Genomic DNA, 25,599 nt, shown 5'->3' with positions numbered 1-25,599 from the left:
GGAGGGAATTTGGGGTCGTGACAAGTTGGTATCAGAGCTCTAGGTTCATAGGTGTCATGAGTCACAAGCAGGTTTAGTAGAGTCTTGCGGATCGGTACGACGACGGCTGTACTTATCGTCGAGAGGCTATGGAATTGTTAGGAAATATTCACTTATTTGACTCTTTATCGTGCGACATTGATTTAGCTTGAAACATATATCTTATATTCCTTTGTATCCACTCGTGTATGACATTGCGCACTCGGTATCAGTTATGCGTCGACGGTTCGTGATGCCGTAGATGGACTATGAGGGAGCCAGAGATGCTCAAACATTGCCTCAATGTGTGGTTCCGACTGAAGATGTGGGCGTATTGAGATATCACCTAGTAAATCATGCGGGGGTGCAACAGACGTTGGCGTCTGGTTGATTTATACAAGTTGTGAACGTTATTATTGTGGATCAGCAGACATTGTGACCTATGACTTCGCGCCGAGTTGGGGGAGTCCACTACCAATGGGCGGATTGCGGGGTCATGTGTTATATTAGTTTTGGTCTGAAATGTATATATCTGGTACTGAAAGGTTCCCTAAAATTTATACATATTTAAGACCTGAGATTTTGTAGAGGATAAAGTTGGGACTTGCGGTATGTTTGCCTCCTTAATAATCCTATACTTCAATACCAAAAGAGTTATAGAAACAACTCTAAATTTGTAGAAGGTCTACTCAGCGTGGACGTCACTGTTGCGGATTTTGGGGTGCTTTAGAGGAAGTACACTTGTTGACAAGAGTCTGGACTATATGGTTCGTGATAAGATTTGTCTGTATGGAGCTCTACTTTTGTAATCGTTGTGTATAAATAGGGGTAAGGGTTTCCCCAAAGAAGAATCGAGGAGTATGTTAAGAAATTGGTCAACTCAACAGTGTTGAGTCAGCATACCAAAAGAAGAAATTTGCCTTTGGAGAGAAATTTCTCCATCAGTGTTCGTGGCAAGCCTATGAAGAGGGCAGACCAGCCAATGCAATATCGCCCACTGCGCTCAGTTCTCATAAATGCTTTTGAAAGAGTTTATTTCCCGGACTCTCCGTAATGCGTGGCGCATAGGGTTTGAACGGCTACGTCCGGTCACCATTGACGGTGTCAGAATATGACATCAAGTTCAATAAGTCAGCCTGTCATACTCTTACTTTGCTTCCTACAGCCAGAGGACGAGTCCAAAGGCTCATTAAAGGACTCAATTATGATCGTAAAATTTGGTACGACTCGGGAGCTACAAGCTGATACTTCATTTATGTTAGTTATACAAATTACCAAGATATTAGAATGTGTTCGGGGTGAAGAAAAAGGAAACTAAGGAGACCAAGACGTCTCGAGGTTCTGGGGATTCAGTGGATTCTACTCTGCAAGTATAAATCATTATGGCTGGGGCTTGGGCAGTCGGCCAGCCCAGTCCTCGCATCGTATTACTCGGGGTGCTCCAGTAAGTTCTTTTAATGCACCACCGACATAAGTTCCTATAATGGTTATTCCAGCTATCTGGCACAGACTCAATATGAGCAGCCTAACCCGCAAAGGGGTTGTTATGAATACGGTGATACTAGGCACATCATGAGAAAATTGTCCCAAACTTGGGAGAGACTTATTTCATCAAAGCACTCAGGCTACGTGCCCCATTGCAGTTACTACACCACCCACATGACCAATTAGGGGTGGAGGACAGACGGGTAGAAGGCGTCATAGAGGTGGAGACCCAGCCATTGTTATATTTGTTTTATGGTATGGCGGAGGTTGCTACATCAGTTGATGTCGTTACAGGTATGACCTTGATATAATATAAAGTAATAATTTTCTTAACTTGATTCGGTTCTGAGTATCGAGACGAGTCCTCCTATTGTGCTCCACTTATGAGTGAGTTTCATAATTCTATAATCTACTTATGTGTTTACTCCTGTTGGGAGATTCCATGGAGATAACTACGCCTATCATTCCATGTTTGTCACTAATAAGACTTGTGAGGCTAAATGTGGTTTTCTGTTACTCATTTCGGTAAGTTTTGATGTAATTTACGGATAATTAATAACAAATTGTGAATTATATGCCCTACCGGTGTGGGGTTCATTATGTGTTGTGGTTTTCTTTTTTAACGGAAATTATTTAGAAGGAGCAAATGAAAAGTTTCGATTGGCACGATGTGCATATTACTTGTGATTCAGAACCGAGGACGAGATTATCACATTTTAATATAAACTGATATGTTTAAACCGGGCTACAAGTTGCGATGGAAGTTATATAAGGACGAGATCCTCGTGAGGAAAATTCTTGTGTTTAAGTTCTCCCTTATGAATTTTAATTTGTACTATAGTACTAATATTGAGTCATGCCTATTAGGCTTATTTTAAAATTCTATATGAAATTATCTGTGCTTACTTGCCAATTTTGTGTTGTAATTATTGAGTTATAATCTACGAGGTAGGTGCCCGCCTAGGTGGCATTAATTGTGACTCGTTAATTCGGGTAAATAATTATGAGATCTTCATGCCTCGCATCTAGTTATCAGTATTGTGAAGGTTTGCAACGAGATTTTTGTTAATATGAGGTTAAATGACGATTCTGTAATTGATTATGAATAACTATTAATACCAAATTGATCCAAGAGGGTGTCCCATTTACAGGGTCAGGCGAGTGTGAGTTGAGCTTTCAAAAGCTCAAGATCACTTTGACTCCGACATAAGCGTTGGTATTACTTACATGTTCAAGGTCTTATACTGTGTATTGTGACGCTTCGCGTATTAGTCTCGGAGCGATGTTGATGCAAGATGGTAGGGTGATTGCCTATGCGTCCAGACAGTTAAAGGTACATAAGAAAACATTTTCGGTCCACGGCCTTGAGTTAGCAGCTATTGTTCGTGCCTTGAAGCATTTGGCGGCATTTTTTGTACGGTGCCCATTGTGAGGTCTACACCGATCGCCGAAGTGTACAACATCTATTTAAAATGAAGGATCTTAATTTGTAGCAGCGGAGATGATTGGAGTTGCTTAAGGATTATGATAACACCATTCTCTATCATCTTGGGAAGGCCAATGTAGTGGCCGATACCTTGAGTCGTAAGGCGGAGAGTTTGGGCAGTTTAGCATATTTACCGGTAGCAGAGAGGCATATAGCCTTGGATGTTCAGGCCTTGGCCAACCTGTTTGTTAGACTGGATGTTTACGAGTTGAGCCGTGTTAAGGACACAGTTCAGCACGACGATGCCAAGAAAGTCACTATTGGAGATGAAGATGTATTACGGATGCAGGGTAGGCTATGTGTGCCAAATTTAAATGGTTTGCGCGACTTGATTTTCTAGGAGGCTTACAGTTCGCTATACTCCATTCATCCGGGTGTTGCAAAGATGTATCAAGACTTGAGACAACATTATTGGTGGAGGCGGATGAAGAAAGACATAATGGAATATGTAGCTCGGTGACTAAATTGTCAGCAGGTGAAATATGAGCATCAACGACCGGGTGAATTGCTTCAAAAGTTGGAAATTCCAGAATGGAAATGGGAGCGGATTACTATGGATTTCGTTGTTGGGCTCCCACGGACTCGGAGGAAGTTCGATGCAGTTTGGGTGATTGTGGATAGATTGACCAAGTCAGCTCATTTCATTCATGTGATTACTACTTACTCTTCAGAGCAGCTAGCTCAGGCATATATTCGCGAGATTGTCAGACTTCACGGTGTACCGGTATCTATCATCTCTAACTGGGGTACACAGTTTACCTCATGGTTTTGGAGGGCTGTACATCGAGAGTTGGGTACTCGTGTAGAGTTGAGTACAACATTTCACCCTCAGACGGATGGGCAGTCCGAACACACTATTCAGATACTGGAGGATATGCTTCGTGCGTGTGTGATAGATTTGGAGGGTGCTTAGGATCAGTTCTTACCACTTGCGGAGTTTGCTTACAACAACAGTTGCCAGTCAAGCATTCAGATGGCTCCGTATAAGGCCTTGTATGGTAGATGGTGCTGGTCCCTAGTGGGTTGGTTTGAATCGGGCGAGGCTAGGCTATTGGGTAGAGACTTGGTTTAGGATTCCTTGGAAAAGGTTAAGTTGATTTAGGATTGACTTCTTACAGCCCAATCTAGACAGAAGAGTTATACGAATCGGAAGGTTCATGATATCGCATTCATGGTTGGTGAGCGGGTATTGCTCCAGGTTTCGCCTATGAAGGGTGTGATGAGGTTCAGGAAGAAGGGCAAGTTGAGCCCTATGTATATTGGGCCTTTTGAGATTCGTGAGAGAGTTGGTGAGGTGGCTTACAAACTTGCACTACCACCTAGTCTCTCTACGGTTCATCCGGTATTCTATGTTTCCATGCTTCGAAAATATCACGGAGATCCGTCTCGTGCGTTGGACAAGGATCTATCTTATGTTGAGGAACTAGTGGCTATTTTGGATAGGCAGGTTCGAAAGCTGAGGTCAGAATATTGCTTCCGTGAAGGTTCAGTGGAGGGGTCATCCGGTCGAGGAGGCGACTTGGGAGACCGAGCATGATATGCATAGCTATTATCCACACTTATTCACCAGCTTAGGTACTTTTTCTAACTCCGTTCGAGGACGAACGTTTGTTTTAGAGGTAGAGAATGTGATGACCCAAAATGTCATCTTTAAATTTAATAATTAATTTTGTATTCTAAGACCTCGAAAAACACTATTTATCATTCCTCGACTTGCGTGCACAGTCCATAAAATTTTCTGGAAAGTTTTCAGGTGAAAAATGAATTAAAATGTGAATTAGAGCTTTAAAACTCAACTGAGTTGACTTTGGTCAATATTTTGAGCAAACAAACTCGGATCAGTGTTTTGATAGTTCTGGTAGGTCCGTATCGTGATTTGGGACTTAGCCGTATGCCCGGAATCAAATTCCGAGGTTCCTAGCCCGAGATATGGAATTTAGATGAAAAATTAAAAGTTTAAGTTCAAATAGTGACCGGATGTCAAATTATGTGCAAACGACTCCGGAATAGAATTTTGATATTTCCAACAGCTCCGTATGGTGATTTTGGACTTAGGAGCATGATCGGAATTTTATTTGGAAGTCCGTAGTGGAATTAGGTTGGAAATGCCAAAAGTTAAATTTTTGGGAAGTTTGACCGGGGGGTTGACTTTTTGATATCGAGGTCGGAATTCGATTCTGGAAATGGTAATAGGTCTGCTATGTCATTTATGACTTGTGTGCGAAATTTGAAGTCATTCCGAATTGATTTGATGTGTTTCGGCACAAGATATAGAATTTGAAAGTTCAAAGTTCATAGATTTTGATTTGAGGTACGATTCATCGTTTTAATGTTGTTTGATGTGGTTTTAAGCCTAGGCTAAGTTCGTATTGTATTTTGGGACATGTTGGAATAATTGGTTAAGGTCCCCGAGGGTCTCGAGTGGATTTCGAAAGGTAAAGAAAATGGATTTCGGACAAATAGGGTTGCTGGAAATTTGCACAAATTTTGCGAGAAGTTTCTGGTGCATGGAGCCATTTTTGGAAGCTTATATCTCGCAATTCATAAGGAATAGGAAACTTTTCAAAACATGAAATTTGTATTCGTTTGATTCTTGTTTCCATAAAGTTAAACCATTCATTATTTGGACATTTGTACAGAAAGTTATGATGGATTAAATGAAGGCTGGTAGAGCAGTTTTGCCAGAAATTCTGATACGTGCAGTCGAACTTGGAAGCTTATATCTCGCAATTCATATGGAATCAGAATATTTGCAAAACATAAAAGTTGTAGTTGCTTGATTCTAGTTTTCATAAATTTAAACCATTAAATATTTAGACATTTGTACAGAGTGTTATGATGGATTTAATGAAGGCTGGTAGAGCAGTTTTGCCAGAAATTCTGATGCGTGGAGCCAAGTGTGGAAGCTTATATCTCGCAATTAATAAGGAATCGGAACATTTGCAAAATATAAAAGTTGTAGTAGTTTGATTCTAATTTCTAGAAACATAAACCATTAAATATTTAGACATTTTTATAGAAAGTTATGATGGATTAAATGAAGGCTGGCAGAGCAGTTTCGCCAGAAATTCTGATGCATGGAGCCGCCTTTGGAAGCTTATATCTCGCAATTCATAAGGAATCGGAAAATTAACAAAACATGAAAGTTGTAATCGTTTGATTTTACTTTCCATAAAGTTAAACCATTCATCATTTGGACATTTATACATAACGTTATGATTGATTGAAGAAAGTCTAGTAGAGCAATTTTTGATTGACTTTTAGTGACGAAAAATGGACTTTTAGTGACGGAAAATGGACTTTTTGTGACGGATGGGCAGAAACTTAAGGACCAAAAATGGTTATTTCCTTCATTTCGTTTTGGATTTTTGGAGCATGGTTCTTGGACGATTTTTGGACGATTTTCATGGGAAAACATTGGGATATGAGTCGATCGGAGTCGGAAAATCGAGAAAAAAGCATAATACTTGGTTAAATTAGAGCAAGTCGAGGTAAGTGACTTGTCTAACTTTGTGTGGAAGAAATTCTCCTAGGATTGATAATTGTAATGTATGGAAAGTCGTGAACACGAGGTGACGAGTGTGTACACGGACTAAATGTGAAAGATTATATTTTAAATTATGTAGATCATTGTTGCGCATTAATTAAATTATTTTATTTTATTATATTATTCATTATTGATTTAATATTTATATTTTTAAATTTGCTTGACCTTTTCGTGCTAATTGTTTAATCTGTTTAGTTGGAACTTGGTTTCTTTTATTCTGTGCATTATTTGAAGGTTGATTTTTTTAAATTAAATATTATTAATATGAAGTATTTGACATTTTTAAACTTGATATTGAAGCAACGTATTAAAGATTTTGAAATATTATTTTCCTGAATTATTTACTCCTGAATATATTTGTAAGATTTTCGTACTCATTTTGATGGAGCAGTGAGCTCTTTATTGTGAAAAACTATTATTGTTGAATTATTTTGACATGAGCCGTGAGCTCTTTATGGAAAAATACTATTGTTGAGATATTTTGACATGAGCCGTGAGCTCTTTATTGTGAAAAAATATTATTGTTGAATTATTTTTACATGAGCCGTGAGCTCTTTTTTGTAAGATTTTCGTACTCATTTTGACATGAGTCGTGAGCTCTTTATTGTGAAAAAATATTATTGTTGAATTATTTTGACATGAGCCGTGAGCTTTTTATTGTGAAAAAATATTATTGTTGAGTTATTTTGACATGAGTCGTGAGCTCTTTATTGTGGAACAATATTGTTGATGAATTATTTTGGCAAGTTAAATTATTTGAGCACCTGAGGTGCAAATTGTGATATATTGTGATATTGATACGCATGCGGTGGTATAAGGTATATGTATTGAAACGCATGCGGTGAGATAAGGGTGGCTTGATATGCGTGGCTAATAGGGAAGAACTACTAGAAGTCATGCGGTGTGATAAGGATGGCTAAAATGCGGGATGCTATTTCGAAAAAAATATTTTCTTTAAAATAAATTATGAAGGCTCCCGCGGTGAGATAAGGAAATGAGATATTGTGAATTTGTTTATGATTTGGGACTACGAGGCGGTACCTCGGGAGTGCCCTTGTTGATATTGATTTATGGCCGCAGTTGCCTTTGATTATTGTTGTGATTTTCTTAAAGTTGAAAAGAATTCTGTTTTGTTTCCACGAGGTATTTATTTGCCATTATTTGATGTAATTAAATGTGACATACTACTTGATTCATTTTCATTGTCATTTTATCTTATAATATTGTTTAAACATTTTACCATGCCATTATTTATTCTCTAGTAGGGCCTGACCTGACCTCGTCACTACTCTACCGAGGTTAGGCTTGGCACTTACTGGATACCGTTGTGGTGTACTCATACTACGCTTCTGCACATCTTTTTGTGCAGATCCAAGTACGTCTTATCTAACCATACATAAGTAAACTAGCTGTCTGAGTCCCCTTCTATCTTAATATGTTTTCTTCCTAATTTGCTTTAGACTCTGATGTATAGAGACATAGAGAATAAATTCTTAGAAGCTTGTGACTTATTTCTATCGGGTTTTGGGAGTTGAAATTGTTTGAATTATAGTTTATTTATTTCAGATATTTATTATTATTCCGCATTGATAGGCTTACCTAGTCTTAGAGACTAGGTGTCATCACGACATCCTACGGAGGAAATTTGAAATCGTGACACCAAGAACTTTCTAGATAGATCTAGGTGATATTTATCTTGGAATATTCTCCTTATATTCCTAGTCTATTTCCTCCATTAAGTTGAACACAAAACTTAAAAATACTGTAATTTAACGTGTTAATTATATAGTAAGTAATTGTGGATTAGTTAATACTCCCTCTGTTTCAATTTATGCGAATCCATTTGATTGGGCACGGAGTTTAAGAAAAGAGAGAAGATTTTTGAACTTGTGATGTAAAATGAGGCACATATTTTTTGTGTGGCTATAAATCATTGTATAAAGATAAATTGTTTCCAAATAAGGAAAGGGTCATTCTTTTTGGTACGGACTAAAAAGAAAATAGGTTCACATAAATTGAAACGGAAGGAGTAGTAAATTTAGTACTTTATTTGTTTTGTGATAGACATAGATAAATGCTTTGGTAAAAATAAAGAGTGAAATATATAGAGGACTGTATTTGCTAGGAAAATTCATGTTCCCTAAACTCCGTAAAATTTACTAATAATCACAAAATAACATAAATCCAAATATCTGGCCTCCTTATATGACCAATCCGTTGTATACATTGATCTCTGCTTTATTATTATTATTATTATTATTATTATTATTATTATTATTATTATTATTATTATTATTATTAACTCCAATTAGCTTCTTATATTAGTCTAATTATCAATCAATAAGGAATGACACTTGCTTGTCCATGTGATAATTATCTTCTACTTAACAAATACCTTGGGAGTAAATGTTGGCATATTTTCCAAAGAAAGGTACGTGGATTTATGAGGGCACAAAGAGAGATAAGATATAGAAACAATTAAACATAATATTTTTCGGAAAATATTTTTTAATTTTCTCATATTTAATTGGATTAAATATTTTAAAAAATATTTTTCTTATGAACTTATCTTCATTCAATTTACGAAAAATATTTTCAAAAATATTTTTCAAAACTTTTTTTCAACCTTTCCTGCCCTAATCTAGATTCCTGCCGATCCCCACCAACCCACCCTATTCAATCTCCTTTTTGGCTCACCTAACTACAAACACCACTTCAGAATTAAATGACTCCCCCAATTGCAGAGAAGGAAATGAACCACTTGGCCCACTCCAGATAACGACGTCTTAAAAAATAAATATTCAAATAAAATATTCATACTAAAATACCTTAATAATTTTTCATACCCAATAACAAAGAATTTGAAAAATAAATTAATCATATTTTGGCTGTAATTATAAGGCAATAACATCTTCCTTTTATTTTTTTACATACCAATAGCAAACTTTGGCAAAATATGAATGTGAAATATCATGTGGAGATCTTTTGGTAGTTATCTAATGAAATAAGTTGGAAGTTTCCAAAATATTTTTTCTTTTTGCATCTGCCTTTGACTCAAACTGATGCTCCTCGTCCGACATTTTCTTTTTGTAGTTATCTAATGAAATAAGCTCGAAGTTTCCCAAATATTTTTCTTTTTGCATCTGCCTTTGACTCAAACTGATGCACGTCGTCCTACATTTTCTCCAAAGGAGCTTCGAGATTGATGAAAAATCGTGAACACAAACAAAAGAAGGCAAAACAAAGGCGAAGGGAGGCAGTGAGCGCGTGGGCTGCTTGTATATGCTTGTGTAAGTCGGAAAGTTTTGGGCTTTACATATTCTTTTTAGGGTTATTTTTTATGATGATTAATTTTGAACCGTTGATTTAAGTTGTCTGTGGAAAGATATTTCATTTCCCGTATGTGTTCTGCGTTGAAACGACGCTGTATTATTTTATTTTCAGTTTTATAAGGGACAATATTGGCCAAAAACTCTAACTAGTAAGGGTAGCATGGGCCCAATAATACTATGCTTAGGTTGTGCTAATTAGTATGTGTAAATTTTCTTCTTCATTTATATGAACATGTAATATAAAATTTTACTTAAAATATCAAGTTATTAAAATAGTTATGGATAGTTTCTTAGACGATGCTATTTATCGTTTAATATAAGTGCTTTTAAATTTTTGACACATCTATTAAGAGAATCATTTAATAATATTAATATAATCGTTATTTAACTAAGTTATCCTTTATATCTTCTTTCAATTAGTCTTTGTATATCATCATATTTTGTAAATCATTTATTGGTTCAAGGATAGTTTGAAAAAATACTAATTATTGCCTTCTTGGATTTTCAAAGTCATAATTACCTTTGCCAAATTAATTTAGCTAAAATAAAATGTATTTTTGATCATAGGGAAGTTCATGAAAACTACCATGTAATGCCTCAAAAGCCTATATATATATAGGTTGAATTAGTCCCTATTGAATCAAAGTTGCATGGTCTAGTATTGCATAGTGAATGCTAATTTCCTTTATCAAAAATACCAAAAGACCACGAAAATGATACATTTCTTAATTAGTACAAATGTCACATATAGCACATAATTTAAAGATAGTGTTAATTCATCGTATTAATTACAAGGCAAAGGCAGTAGTTAAAAAGATTGATATGTGTGCAACACTAAATAGATAAATTGCATGTTATAACCTATTGTAGATTTTTTTTCTTTTTGAGTTTAATTTGTTAGGCTGTGATTTTTTTGTTATGTGACTTTCTCGGTTTTTTCCTTCCGAGTTAAATGGTTAGTTTGCGATTTTATTTGATGTTAGGTTTATTAAGGGGGCCGGGTTGGATTTAGTTTTCTCATTAATTAGCTTTTGATTTTCTTCAAATTTAGATTTTTGGATTCTTTCTTTTTTGGTGTTCTTAATGGTTGGATTGTGATTTTTGATGGATTTTGGATTTTGATAGATTTTGATTTACTTGAAATTTGGATTCTTTGGTTACTATCTGATTATATCTGGTCAAAAGAGGATACCAAGTTGCTTTGGTATTTTGTTACACATTCTCTACCTTTCTTTTAAATGGTATACAAGATTAAAATATTTTTTAAAATTTTAATAACCTTTATTGTATATTTACCTTTTAACTTAAATATTATCAAATTTATATTCCATTCTTAAAAATTGAAATAGCATAATCCGGATTGCCATCTTTTATGACAAATATGTTTTCTAGACAAAACAGTATAAAAACATTAATATTTTAGGAAATCAGATAAAAATTTGAACAAGCAATTTTCAGTAATTAATGGTGCTGCAAGTTAAAACATTATTGCATAGTTCAGTGGGTGCGATGGAGATGGTGGCAAATCGTTATGTTGAACACTTTTTGAGGATTATTTCTATTGAAATAATAATTACTCAATTTCTTATTTTCAAATAGAATTTATGTGCAAACACAACTTTAACTTTCAATTATATTTTTTTCCTTTAAGTAATTTATTTTTCAACTTTGTCAAATATTTGTCCAAATGCCAACAATAAACTATATTTTTTTATGTTATGTAAATTAAAAATAAAGTTAGTAACACAAATAGCCATAAAATTAAATAGGAATATCAATGTAGTAGTATGACAAAAACAACGTATATATAAATTACAATGGCTAATATAAAACTGTAATTACTTTTTTAGCGACCGTGGCTATCAAATGGGCCCCATGTCTATCAAAGATTTGTATACTTTGAAGTGAATAAACATAAGAGTTTGTTGGGACCCATCTCCAGAAGAAGGCTTTGGGATAATTAAATGGCGATGTATTGATTGAGATAAGGCAAAGGTCCAATTCGGTTCTAGTCGCTCAAATATCTCTATGGCAGCGACAGTAAGATGCCTTGTTATCCAATTACATTGCTCCATTTAATGATACATTACCCGAATGCCCTTGAAGTGCCAAGCAAGCATGTTGACCTCCTGTGTGCTTATTCCCCCTTATTGATAATAATACACTGTAAATTAATATTTAGTTTTTAAAGACACCTTCCGATCATCGGCTTATATTTCTATATTACTAGTTTTATAATACGCGCATTGTACGTGTACTCTATCTCAATAGATAAAAGAACTTTAAAAAATCACATAAATATAACTAAAAATTATGTTTGAGCTATTTCTAAAATAAAAGTGTATGCTTAGATTGCTCCATAAAGATTTTATCCAAGTTATTCGAAAGGAAGTCGATAAAGATTCATGTCTTATAACATGAGATACAAATATGTTAAATTGTGTCTCACCCGATATCTCGTTAGGAATACATTTCTTCTATTATTTCATCCTCATTTCTTTATGTTTGCATTTTAACCAATTTAATTCTGATTTAATTTTGATTTTAACCAATTTAATTCTGATTTTAACCAATTTAAAACTATAAATGATTTTGTTTTATTTTCTGATTTGTTTCATCGCCAATATCTTTTCATGATAAAGAATTTTTGTATTCTAAGATTGTGTAAACTTGAAAAATTATTTTACCTATATGATGGATTTGGAAGAATGAAATTCAATTATTTTGCTAATCAGTTAATTGAAATACTTATTATTCTTTAAAAAGATTAACAGAAATAATATAAAGGATTCAAATTCTCAATATTAGATCATACCATATATTAAGTATTTATTTATAACAATTTTTATCCACACAAAAAATCTATTTTCAAATGATAAATATTCGAACTTTTGCACTTTATGTTTGTCGAAGCGTTAGTGTAAATACTTTTGTTAATCACTTTTTTTTCCTTTCTCTTTGACATTATTAATATTTATATATTTGATTATGTTTTAAAATCTATAGTAATATTTATATCTAAGCAAATTATTGATCGAGGAATAAAAATAATAGTTAGTGGACCAATCTCACATTGACTACTCAGAGCATTTACAATTTAATTACGAATTGGGATAAACGAACAAGTAAAATGTTTCCTCTTTCTTTAATCTTTTCTTTATTTTATTTTGTTTACGTAATAATTGCTCACCTAAAATTTAGCACAATTAAACAATCTCTTTTGAGCTTATAAATAACATTTAATTAGATACAATTTATAGTCATAAAGATTTCAGTTTTATTCAATCGTACTTTAATTCTAGCATTTATATAAGGTAAGATTTTAATGGTTTTAAAGTAATGAAAATATAAGGACTTCTCACTTAATTAAAATAAGTAAAGGTTAACTAAATAAAATTTAATTTAATTTTAAACTCCTAAATATTAGCTAGAAGAATAATTAAATGACTATTTTGTCTAGTGTGAATAATCAAATGACTATTTTGTCTAGTAGTTTCGTGCTTTTAATATAGTATAGATAGAGATAAATACTAGCTAACTTAACTATTATATTAGTTTAATGACATTAGGTTTTTGCAATTAAAAATTAATGCATTTTTTCCATGTCAATTGCTTTAGAATGATTCTTATAATTATTAAGAAATTAAAATTATTATTCATTCATATAAATTATTTACTAAAAATTTACGTGCAATGTATGTAATTTATGCTAAATATTGAACGACTAAAATATCCATGAGATATTGATCGATTTTTATAACCTTAAATATTTGTATAATTTAAGGATATAATTGTAAATAACATAATACTTAAATTCTTTTTCGATTTAAACTAAACATACCGCAAACCTACTAAGTTGAATTTGGGTCAAATTCTTTTCGGTCTTTATCGTTTTGCGTCTTTGTGATAGTAGCCTACATATTTTCGGACAACATAAAATTCCAATGTCGTCATACCAATCCTACTTGGATTATAACCGGACAAACAAGGTTAGATTCAAATATTTATCTCACATGCAAGTATAAAGAGCAAATGAATTAGAACTCGAGTAATTCAAAAAAGAAATATTATGAAAGAACTGTGAAAAAATTAACATAAATACATTTCCTTATTAATCTATTATTTGGCATGTTTAACAAAACTTACTCATAATTTTTTGAAAGCAATAACTCACTAACACATTACTGAATGTGCATCCTATTCAAATGACTTAATTGTTTAATGTAGGAAAATTATAATAAATCTCATAAATAATTTTAGAAAGGTTTTACAGAAAAGACAAACATTAATAATATGATTTGTTTTTTAAAGCATGCTTTTAATACGACTTTCATTCATTTTGAATTCAACTATTATGTTGATAATATGATTGATTTTTAATTTAAAAGATTGTTGTCGTTTTACTAAGACAATTGCTTTTCAATGAGTTTTCCTTCTTGTATGTAACTTTTAATAAATCTAATTCCTTGTTCTTTCATATATTTATAATAAATTTAATTTTGATATTTTATATATAAATAACCGACTAAACATTTACGTGCAAGATACATACATAAAGACTAGTACTATACTAAAAGTATGAAACCCCTTAGCGAAATATTTTTCATCTTTTATTCCCTTTAAAAATAGAGTACACACTAGATAAAACAGTCATTGAACTCCTAATATTTAGGAGTAATCATTTATGTAACGATCCAATCAGTCATTTTTCTTTCTAGATCCATGTTCCGCTAATTAAGACTCCCCATATGTGTTTTTACTGTTGATGACTTGCAGAGATGGTTGGTTTGGGTTTGGAAAGTTTCGAGTTGAAAGCGGAATACTTAGTTCCTTAATAGTGGCCTAGGATGACCAAGTTTGACTTGGGTCAACATTTTGAGTAAACGACCTTGGAACCGAAATTTGATGATTTCAATAGGTTCATATGATGATTTTGGACTTGGACGTGTCTTCGGATCGAGTTTCGGGTGATCCGGGAGCGTTTTAGCGCTTAATGTTGAAAGTTGGCGCATTGAAGATTTTCAAGTTCTTTAAATTTGGATTGAAGTAGACTTTGGTGTAATAGAGGTCCATTTGAGATTTCGAGCCTGGAAATAGATCCATATGATTATTTGTTACTTGTGCGTAAAATTTGGCGTCATTCCGAGTTGTCTAAGTATGTTTCGACGCATTTGGAGTTGGTTGAAATGAGTTTGAAACTAAGAAGTTGATTAATGAGGTTTTGAGGTACGATTCTTGATTTTGGATCTCTTACCGGCTCTGACAGAATCTCACACAAGCTCTGATACTAATTTGAAGGATTGAAATAACCCGAAAAAGAATTTAGGCACAAGCAAAAAATTCAACAAAGGCTATATAAAATAAATTTATTAAACGAGGGTGAGAACGTAGTGGCGAGCGCATAACACACACTTAAAATTGTGCTCGCTAGTCAAATATAGTATAGTATGATATCGTATCCACATGGATTGAATTTAAGCAGTATTCTCGTAGTTTCTTGCTTGATTGCTATCCAGGAGGATCAACAATTGAGATTTATATGACTAAGAATCTAAATCTATAGCTATTGACTAGTGACTATCGAAACAAGGAATAAGCAATTAAGGTTATCAGTGGGAGAGGATAGGGTTTTGACAGTTTAAGTACAAGATAATTATTCGGGATCTAATTCTAGATAATTTACTTTCAATGTTCAAGTGAGTCTCTCGAATTCACTATATTATTAGTTCAAACGTTTAGCAAAAACTCCTCTCTCGATTAAGTCTTAACCTCACAAGATGAACCAATTTAAGCAATGTGAAGATATGCAAGAATGCGTAGTGGATCGGTCTTTAGAAAAACCTCTCTCGATTATTTTCCTAACTAGGTTTAATCAATATTTTAACTAGCCTCTTTCAATTACTTAGATGAATCTATGAACTCAACCAATAATATAATGCAAAGATATCACAAGTTATGCCTCTTCTCGATTACATGAACTAGTGAATATAGATGCAACAGTTAAATCTTCCAAAAAGATTCAAATACTTAAAAATAGAGTTATAATCCACAAACAATCATCAATACACCAAATCCATCAAAATCCAAATGGAACTACTCTATAGACATGGAGAAATTCTTCACAAATATAATGACCCAACCGGTTATTTTAACTTTTAGAACCCCGTTCCCTAAAATAAGACTTTTTGTAGGTGCTTGTTATGATTTATGACTTGCGGGGATGGTTGGTTCGGGATTTGGAAGTGTTTGATGTGAAATCAGAACACTTGGTTCCTTAAGTTGGCCTTAAAGTGCTATGTTTGACTTCGGTCAACATTTTGAGAAAATGACCCCGGAATAGAATTTTGATGATTCCAACAGCTGCGTATGGTGATTTTGGACTTAGAAGCGTGATCGAAATTTTATTTGGAAGTCCGTAGTAAAATTAGGCTTGAAAAGGCTAAAATAGGAATTTAAAGTTTGAAAGTTTGACCGTGGAGTTGACTTTTTGATACCGGAGTCGGAATCCAGTTCCAAAAATTTTCATAGCTCCATTATGTAATTTATGACTTGTGTATAAATTTTGAGGTCAATCGGAGTTGATTTGATGGGTTCCGACATCGAATGTAAAAGTTGTAAATTCTAAGTTTCATTAAGCTTGAATTGGAGCATGATTCATGATTTTAGCGTTGTTTGATGTGATTTGAGGTTTCAAATAAGTTTGTATGATGTTTTAGGACTTGTTGGTATTTTGGGTTGAGGTCCCGTGGGCCTCGGGTGAGTTTCGGATGGTTAACGGATCAAAAGTAGGACTTAGCTGCTGCAAAAGCTGCTGCAATTTTTCTGCTGGAAATGCTGTCAAAATCGAGCTGCCTGACAAAAATCGAACCCCTGACAGATCGAGCTCCCAAGAACGAGATCCCGAGATCGAGCTCCCGAGATCGAGCTCCCAAGAACGAGCTCCCGAGATCGAACTCCCGAGATCGAGCTCCCGAGATCGAGCTCCCGAGAACGAGCTCCCGAGATCGAGCTCCCAAGATGGAACTAGGCAGATCTGTAAGTTATAAAGCAAAACAGAGGCATTCAACCCATTTGCCATTTTTGACAAACTTGATCTTGAACAGAGGCGACTTTTGACAGATTTTCAAGGAAATACATTTGGGGTAAGTGATTCTAACTCGGATTTGATCAATATACATGAATATATCATTGTTTTCACAATTTAATTAGTGTTTTGAGATTGAAATTTAGAAAAAGTTTAGAAATCTCATAGAAATGAAATTTTGAGATTTCGGTATCGATTCGTAGTCGAATTTAAGTGAAACTAGTATGGTTGGACTCGTAATTGAATGGGTTGTCGGATTTCATAAATTTCACCGGATTTCGAGATGTGGGCCCCGCGGTGAATTTTTAATTAATTTCGGATCTTTTCTTTAAAATGTAGTATTTTCTTATAGAATTGATTTCTATAATATTTAGTGATTGTATCGAATTATTTTGGCTAGATTCGAGCCAGACGGAGTTGGATAATCGTGGAAAAGGCCTTATAGTGGATTAAATTGGAGCAAGATGAGGTAAATCTCTTGTCTAATCTTGTGAGAGGAAAATTACCTCATAGGTGATTAAGATTAAATAATTATTGCTAATTGTGGGGGCTACGTACGCACGAGGTGACGAGAGTCCGTGCGTAGCTACTATTAATACTAAAGTCCAGGTAGTTTAGGACTCAAAGCATGTATTACTTGTGTAAATTGTATTCTTTGATTAATTAATATTAATTGATATATATATGAATATATTGTGAATTGTTTGATAAAGATATTAAAGGATGAAAATCTCATAGGCTTGATTTCTATTTAAATCAATTAATTGTCAAAAAAAATTGTTCTCCTCCCAAATTTATCTTATAATAAACATACTGTCCTTCCGGAGGCACATAAGAAAATGTCCTCCTTTCTTGTGGAGCGGGCCGAACGCCTCGCCAGGATAGATACATCTATGGATCGCGCCGCACGTCCCTCGGCAGTGTACACGACACTCCGGATCGGGCCGTACGTCCTCGGCAGAAATCGTGCTTAATAATAATAATTACACGATACTTTAATAATTTATTTCAGCTTGAGAAGCTAATTAATAAATTGAAAAATCCTTGGAATTTAATGAATTATTATCTCTGCTGATTAAACAAATTATTATAAATTCTGTAAATCATGCTGATTTAAATATTCTAGATATATTTCAGTTATTATTATTGACCCATAGTGAGTGTCAAAGTCGGCCATCTCGTCTCTACCATTTCGAGATTAGGCTTGATACTTACTGGGTACACGTTGTTTACGTACTCATACTACACTTGCTGCACTTTTTGTGCAGGATCTAAGACAGGTGCTAGTGGAGGACCTATCATCACATACCCACGTCATCCTGAGGCATAGTGGTGAGCTGCCTTTCTGAGCCGTTCTGCAGCTACCAATGTCTCTTCTTATATTTATATTCTGTCTATTTCATTTCAGACAGTATTTGGAGTTTTGTATAATCTACTAGATGCTTATGCACTTGCGACACCGGGTCTTGGCATACACACATTGGTAGAAGTTGGTATTTTATTATTTTCTTGGAATAAAAGTTTAACCAATGTACGTATGACTTATTAGTTGGCTTGCCTAACTGTAGTGTTGGGCGCCATCACGACCTATAGGTGAAATTGGGTCGTGACAACATGGTATCAGAGCACTAGGTTCACGTAGGTCTCACAAGTTATGAGCAGACCTAATAGAGTCTTGCGGATCGGTACGGAGACGTCTGTACTTATCTTCGAGAGGCTATATGGTGTTAGGAAACTACCTTTCTTCATATTCTATCGTGCAATTGATGTAGTACTAAATATCCTTCTCTTATTCTCTCACAGATGGTGAGAACACGCTCTAATGAGATTCCAGACCAGGGAAGAGCTACTCCCCCAGTTGCTAGAGGCCGAGGCAGGGCTCTAGCCCGTGGTAGAGGGCGAGGACGTCCCAGGACTATTCCAGTTATGCCGCCAGTGGATCCAGTAGAGAATCCCATTATTGAAGAGCAGGGTGAGGTGCCTGTGGAAGAGCCAGCTCCGGTGGACTTCACATCTGCACCGGGATTTCAGGATGTCATGGGTCGTATGCTGTGATTCATGGATAATATGACTCAGGCCGATTTATTTCCGGCAGATCCAGCCACATCTCAGGCGGGCGGGGGAGCACAGACCCCTACCGCGCAGGCTCATAGACAAGCAGCTGCTATATATCAGACCCAGGGTGCACTACCCATGGGTGGAGTCCAGCCAGTGGCAGCAGCTACACCTGAGCCCAGGCCAGCTGTAGCCGCGAATCCTCAGAAACTATTGGACAGATGGACTAGACTACATCCTCCTATATTCGGGGGTGAGTGACATGAGGATCCACAGGATTTCATTGATCGTTGCAAGGATAGACTGTACAACATGAGGATATTGGAATCCCATGGGGTTGATTTCGCTACTTTTCAGCTAGAGGGTAGAGCCCGTAGATGGTGGCAGTCTTATGCTCTTGGCAGATCAACAGATTCTCCTCTCATGACTTGGGACAGGTTCACCCGTATCTTCTTGGACAGGTATATTCCACCCTCCCAGAGGGAAGAGTTGCGGTTTCAGTTTGAGCAGCTCCACCAGGGTCAGATGTCAGTGACCGATTATGAGGCGAGGTTTTTTGAATTATCTCTCTATGCACTAATGATACTCCCTACTGAGGCGGAGAGAGTGCGAAGGTTTGTAGCCGGTTTACATACTGGTATTCAGGCCACTATGGCTCGAGAGGTTAAGATGGGTACTTCTTATGAGCGAGTTGTAGAGATAGCCCGGAGGATTGAGGGTGTACGTTAGCGGAGCCAAGAGCAGATTATGAGAGATAAGCGGTTCAGGTACTCTGGAGAGTTTAGAGATGCTCTGTCCGGGGGAAGAGGTCAGTTCGTGAGGGGATAGTTCAGCAGACCCCCATATCCAGCACCACCACCTCCTCGAGGTGCTCCAGTGAGACCTTATCTCAGTGTTATCCCAGAGAGTTCTTACCGCCCACCAGCTATTCAGGGTCCTCCCAGTGGGTATTCAGGTCCCCAGGGCCAGACACTTAGTCAGTAGCCCATCGCACCGAAGAGTTGTTACGAGTGCGGGGATCCCAGTCACATACGGAGGTTTTGCCCCAGGCTTCGAGGTAGACCAGTACAGCAGGGTCAGCAGCCTATGCTTACCGGACCAGTTGCTCTACCAGTAGTCCGACCACCCAGAGGTGGAGGACAGGTGGGTAGGGGCCGTCCTAGAGGTGGAGGTCAGCCAGGCGGAGGCCAGACAATTGGCGCTCCAGCTCGATTCTATGCTTTTTTGGCTAGACCAGATGCAGAGGCCTCAGATGCTGTGATTACAGGTATTATTTCTGTTTGTGGCAAAGATGCCTCAGTATTATTTGATCCAGGATCTACGTATTCATATGTGTCATCTCTATTTGCTCCATTCCTGGGTGTTTCTCGTGAGTCCTTGAGTACTCCTGTATATGTGTCCACTCCTGTGGGAGATTCTGTTGTTGTGAACCGGATCTACTGGTCCTGTATTATTACATTCTGTGGTTATGAAACTAGAGCAAATCTTCTATTACTTGAGATGACCGATTTTGAAATTATTCTGGGCATGGACTGGTTATCTCCATATCATGCTATTCTAGATTGTCATGCCAAGACTGTTACCTTGGCTATTCCAGCATTGCCTAAGCTGGAGTGGAAAGGTTCGCCTATTAGTTCATTTAATCGAGTTATTTCTTTTATAAAGGCTCAACACATGGTTGAGAAGGGTTGTTTGGCTTATCTAGCCTATGTTCGGGATACTACTGCAGAGACTCCGGCTATTAATTCAGTGCATGTAGTTCGGGATTTCCCTGATGTATTCCCGTCAGATCTTCCAGGTATGCCACCTGATCGTGATATTGATTTCTGTATTGACTTGGCTTCAGATACCCAGCCTATATCTATCCCACTGTATCGTATGGCTCCGAAAGAATTGAAAGAATTGAAAGAACAACTTGAAGAGTTACTAGCCAAAGGGTTCGTCAGACCGAGTGTATCGCCTTGGGGTGCACCAGTATTATTTGTGAAAAAGAAGGATCGAACAATGCGGATGTGTATTGATTATCACCAATTGAACAAAGTCACTATTAAGAACAAGTACCCGTTGTCGCGTATTGATAATCTATTTGACCAGTTGCAGGGTGCTAGGGTATTCTCTAAGATCGACTTGAGGTCGGGGTACCATCAGTTGAAGATTCGGGATTCGGATGTTCCGAAGACTGCTTTCCGTACTAGATATGGTCATTATGAGTTTTTGGTAATGTCTTTTGGTTTAACTAATGCCCCGGCAACGTTTATGGATCTGATGAACAGGGTATTCATGCCATATATTGATTTGTTTGTCATTGTCTTCGTTGATGACATATTAATCTATTCGCGCAATAAGGAGGAACATGAGCAGCATATGAGATTAGTGCTTCAGACATTGAGGGAACAAAAGCTATATGCTAAGTTCTCTAAATGTGAGTTCTGGCTTGAGTCTGTAGCATTTTTGGGACATATTGTATCGGGCGAAGGTATTAAAGTTGATCCCAAAAAGATTGAGTCAGTTCAAAATTGGCATCGTCCCACTTCGGCGACTGAGATCAGGAGTTTTTCAGGGTTTGGCAGGTTATTATCGTCGGTTCGTGGAAGGTTTTTCATCTATTGCAGCACCTTTGACCAAATTAACCCTGAAGGGTGCCTCATTCCGATGGTCCGATGATTGTGAAGTGAGCTTTCAGAAGCTCAAGACATCATTGACTACAGCACCAGTGTTAGTGTTGCCTTCCGGTTCGGGGATGTATACAGTGTATTATGACGCTTTGTGCATTGGCTTGGGTTGTGTATTGATGCAGGAAGGGCAAGTTATTGCATATGCTTCACCTCAACTGAAGCCCCACGAAAAGAATTATCCGGTACATGATTTGGAGTTAGCTGCGATTGTTCATGCTCTTAAGATTTGGAGGCATTATCTTTATGGGGTGTCTTGTGAAGTTTACACTGATCATCGTAATTTGCAGCATTTGTTCAAGCAGAGGGACCTAAATTTGAGACAGCGTAGATGGCTGGAGTTACTAAAAGATTATGATATTACTATCTTGTATCATCCGGGCAAAGCAAATGTGGTTGCAGATGCCTTGGGCAGAAAGGCAGAGAGTATGGGTAGTTTGGCTTTCATTTCAGGAGAGGAAAGGCCATTAGCCTCAGATATTCAGTCCTTGGCTAACAGACTTGTGAGGCTGGACATTTCAGAGCCCAGCCGAGTTCTTGCATGTGTTGTGGCTCAATCTTCATTATTGGAGCAGATCAAGGCTCGCCAGTATAATGACCCACACCTGGTGGTTCTTCGTGAAACAGTACTACGAGGTGATACCAAGGAAGTTACTATTAGAGTGGATGGTGTTCTGCGACTCCAGGATCGTCTGTGTGTTCCTAATATGGATGAACTGAGGAAAAAGATCCTAGAAGAGGCACACAGTTCTCGATATTCTATTCATCCAGGTGCTACTAAGATGTATCGTGACTTGAGGCAACATTATTGGTGGCGACGAATGAAAAAGGACATAGTTGAGTATGTAGCTCGGTGTCTAAATTGCCAGCAAGTTAAATATGAGCACCAGAGGCCAGGTGGCCTACTCCAACAGATGACCATACCAGAGTGGAAATGGGAACAAATTACTATAGATTTTGTAGTTGGGTTGCCGCGGACCTTGAGGAAGTTTGATGCAGTTTGGGTGATTGTTGACAGGTTGACCAAGTCGGCACATTTTATTCCTGTTGTGACTACGTATACTTCAGAGAGGTTGGCCCAGATTTATATTCAGGAGATAGTTCGGTTGCACGGTGTGCCAATTTCCATCATATCAGATAGAGGCCCTCAGTTTACTTCACATTTCTGGAGAGAAGTACAGAGTGATTTGGGGACCCGTGTAGAGCTCAGCACAGCCTTTCATCCGCAGACCGATGGACAGTCAGAGAGGACAATTCAGATTTTGGAGGATATGCTCAGAGCATGTGTGATTGACTTTGGAGGTCAGTGGGATCGTTTCCTGCCTTTGGCCGAGTTTGCTTATAATAACAGTTACCAATCCAGCATCGAGATGGCTCTATTTGAGGCTTTATATGGTCGGCGATGTCGTTCACCTATCGGATGGTTTGAGCCAGGTGAGGCTAAGTTATATGGTACTGATTTGGTAAGGGATGCCTTGGAAAAGGTAAAGTTGATTCAGGAGCGACTTCGTACAGCACAGTCCAGACAAAAGAGTTACGCGGATCAGAAAGCGCGTGATATATCATTTATGGTAGGTGAAAAAGTTCTCTTGAAGGTTTCGCCGATGAAGGGAATTATGAGATTCGGGAAGAAGGGCAAGTTGAGCCCAAGGTTTATAGGCCCATTTGAGGTATTGAAACGAGTTGGGAAGGTTGCTTATGAGCTTGCCTTGCCTCCCAGCCTATCGGGAGTTCATCCAGTTTTTCACGTATCTATGCTCCGAAAGTATCATGCCGACCTATCATATGTGTTAGACTTCAGCACAGTTCAGCTAGATAATAGCTTGGGTTATGAAGAGGAGCCAATTGCCATTGTTGATAAACAGGTTCGCCAGTTGAGATCCAAGAGGATTTCTGCAGTAAAAGTCCAGTGGAGGGGCCAACCAGTCGAGGAAGTGACTTGGGAGACCGAGGAAAACATGCGGAGCAGATATCCAGACTTATTCAGCACTTCAGGTATAATTCTAAACCCATTCGAGGATGAATGTTTGTTTAAGAGGTGGAGAATGTAATGACCCAACCAATTATTTTAACTTTTAGAACCCCGTTCCCTAAAATAAAATTTTCCGTAGGTTGTTGTAATAATTTCTTACTTGCGGGGATGGTTGGTTCGGGATTTGGAAATGTTTGAGGTGAAACTGGAACACTTGGTTCCTTAAGTTGGCCTTAAAGTGCTATATTTGACTTCGGTCACATTTTGAGAAAACGACCCCGGAATAGAATTTTGATGATTCCAACAGCTCCGTATGGTAATTTTGGACTTAGGAGCGTGATCGAAATTTTATTTGGAAGTCCATAGTGAAATTAGGCTTGAAATGGCTAAAATAGGAATTTAAAGTTTGAAAGTTTGACCGGGGAGTTGACTTTTTGATACCGGAGTCGGAATCCAGTTCCGAAAATTTTCATAGCTCCATTATGTAATTTATGACTTGTGTGTAAAATTTGAGGTCAATCGGAGTTGATTTGATGGGTTCCGATATCGAATGTAGAAGTTGAAAATTCTAAGTTTCATTAAGCTTGAATTGGAGCATGATTCATGATTTTAGCATTGTTTGATGTGATTTGAGGTTTCAAATAAGTTTGTACGATGTTTTAAGATTGTTGGTGTTTTGGGTTGAGGTCCCGAAGGCCTCGGGTGAGTTTCGGATGGTTAACAGATCAAAAGTAGGACTTAGCTGCTGTAATTTTTCTACTGGAAATGCTGTCAAAATCGAGCTGCCTCACAAAAATCGAACCCTTGATAGATCGAGCTCCCGAGATCGAGCTCCCAAGAACGAGCTCCCGAGATCGAACTCCCGAGATCGAGCTCCCGAGATTGAGCTCCCAAGATCGAGCTCCCGAGAACGAGCTCCCGAGATCGAGCTCCCGAGATCGAGCTCCCGAGATCGAGCTCCCAAGAACGAGCTCCCGAGATCGAGCTCCCAAGATTGAGCTCCCAAGATCGAACTGGGCAGATCGAGCTCCCAAGATTGAACTGGGCAGATCGAGCTCCCAAGATCGAACTGGGCAGATCTGTAAGTTATAAAGCAAAAGAGAGGCATTCAACCCATTTGCCATTTTTGACAAACTTGATCTTGAATAGAGGCGACTTTTGATAGATTTTCAAGGAAAGACATTTGGGGTAAGTGATTCTAACTCGGATTTGATCAATATACACGAATATATCATTGTTTTCACAATTTAATTAGTGTTTTGAGATTGAAATTTAGAAAACGTTTAGAAATCTCATAGAAACGAAATTTTGAGATTTCGGTATCGATTCGGAGTCGGATTTGAGTGAAACTGGTATGGTTGGACTTGTAATTGAATGGGTTATCGGATTTCATAACTTTCGCCGGATTCCAAGATGTGGGTCCCGCGAGCGAATTTTTAATTAATTTCGGATCTTTTCTTTAAAATGTAGTATTTTTTTATAGAATTGATTCCTATAATATTTAGTGATTGTATCGAATTATTTTGGCTAGATTCGAGCCAGACTGAGTTGGATAATCGTGAAAAAGGCCTTATAGTGAATTAAATTGAAGCAAGACGAGGTAAGTCTCTTGTCTAATCTTGTGAGGGGGAAATTACCTCATAGGTGATTAAGATTAAATAATTGTTGCTAATTGTGGGGGCTACGTACGCACGAGGTGACGAGAGTCCGTGCGTAGCTACTATTAATGCTAAAGTCCGGGTAGTTTAGGACTCAAAGCATGTATTACTTGTGTAAATTGTATTCTTTGATTAATTAATATTAATTGATATATATATATATGAATATATTGTGAATTGTTTGATAAATATATTAAAGGATGAAAATCTCATAGGCTTGATTTCTATTTAAATCAATTAATTGTCAAAAGAAATTGTCCTCCTCCCAAATTTATCTTATAATAAACATA

The sequence above is a fragment of the Nicotiana tabacum genome, chromosome 15 (assembly GCF_000715075.1).
Source record: "Nicotiana tabacum cultivar K326 chromosome 15, ASM71507v2, whole genome shotgun sequence".
In the NCBI taxonomy this organism is placed as follows: Eukaryota; Viridiplantae; Streptophyta; class Magnoliopsida; order Solanales; family Solanaceae; genus Nicotiana; species Nicotiana tabacum.
Note: the sequence above shows the minus strand (reverse complement) of the source record.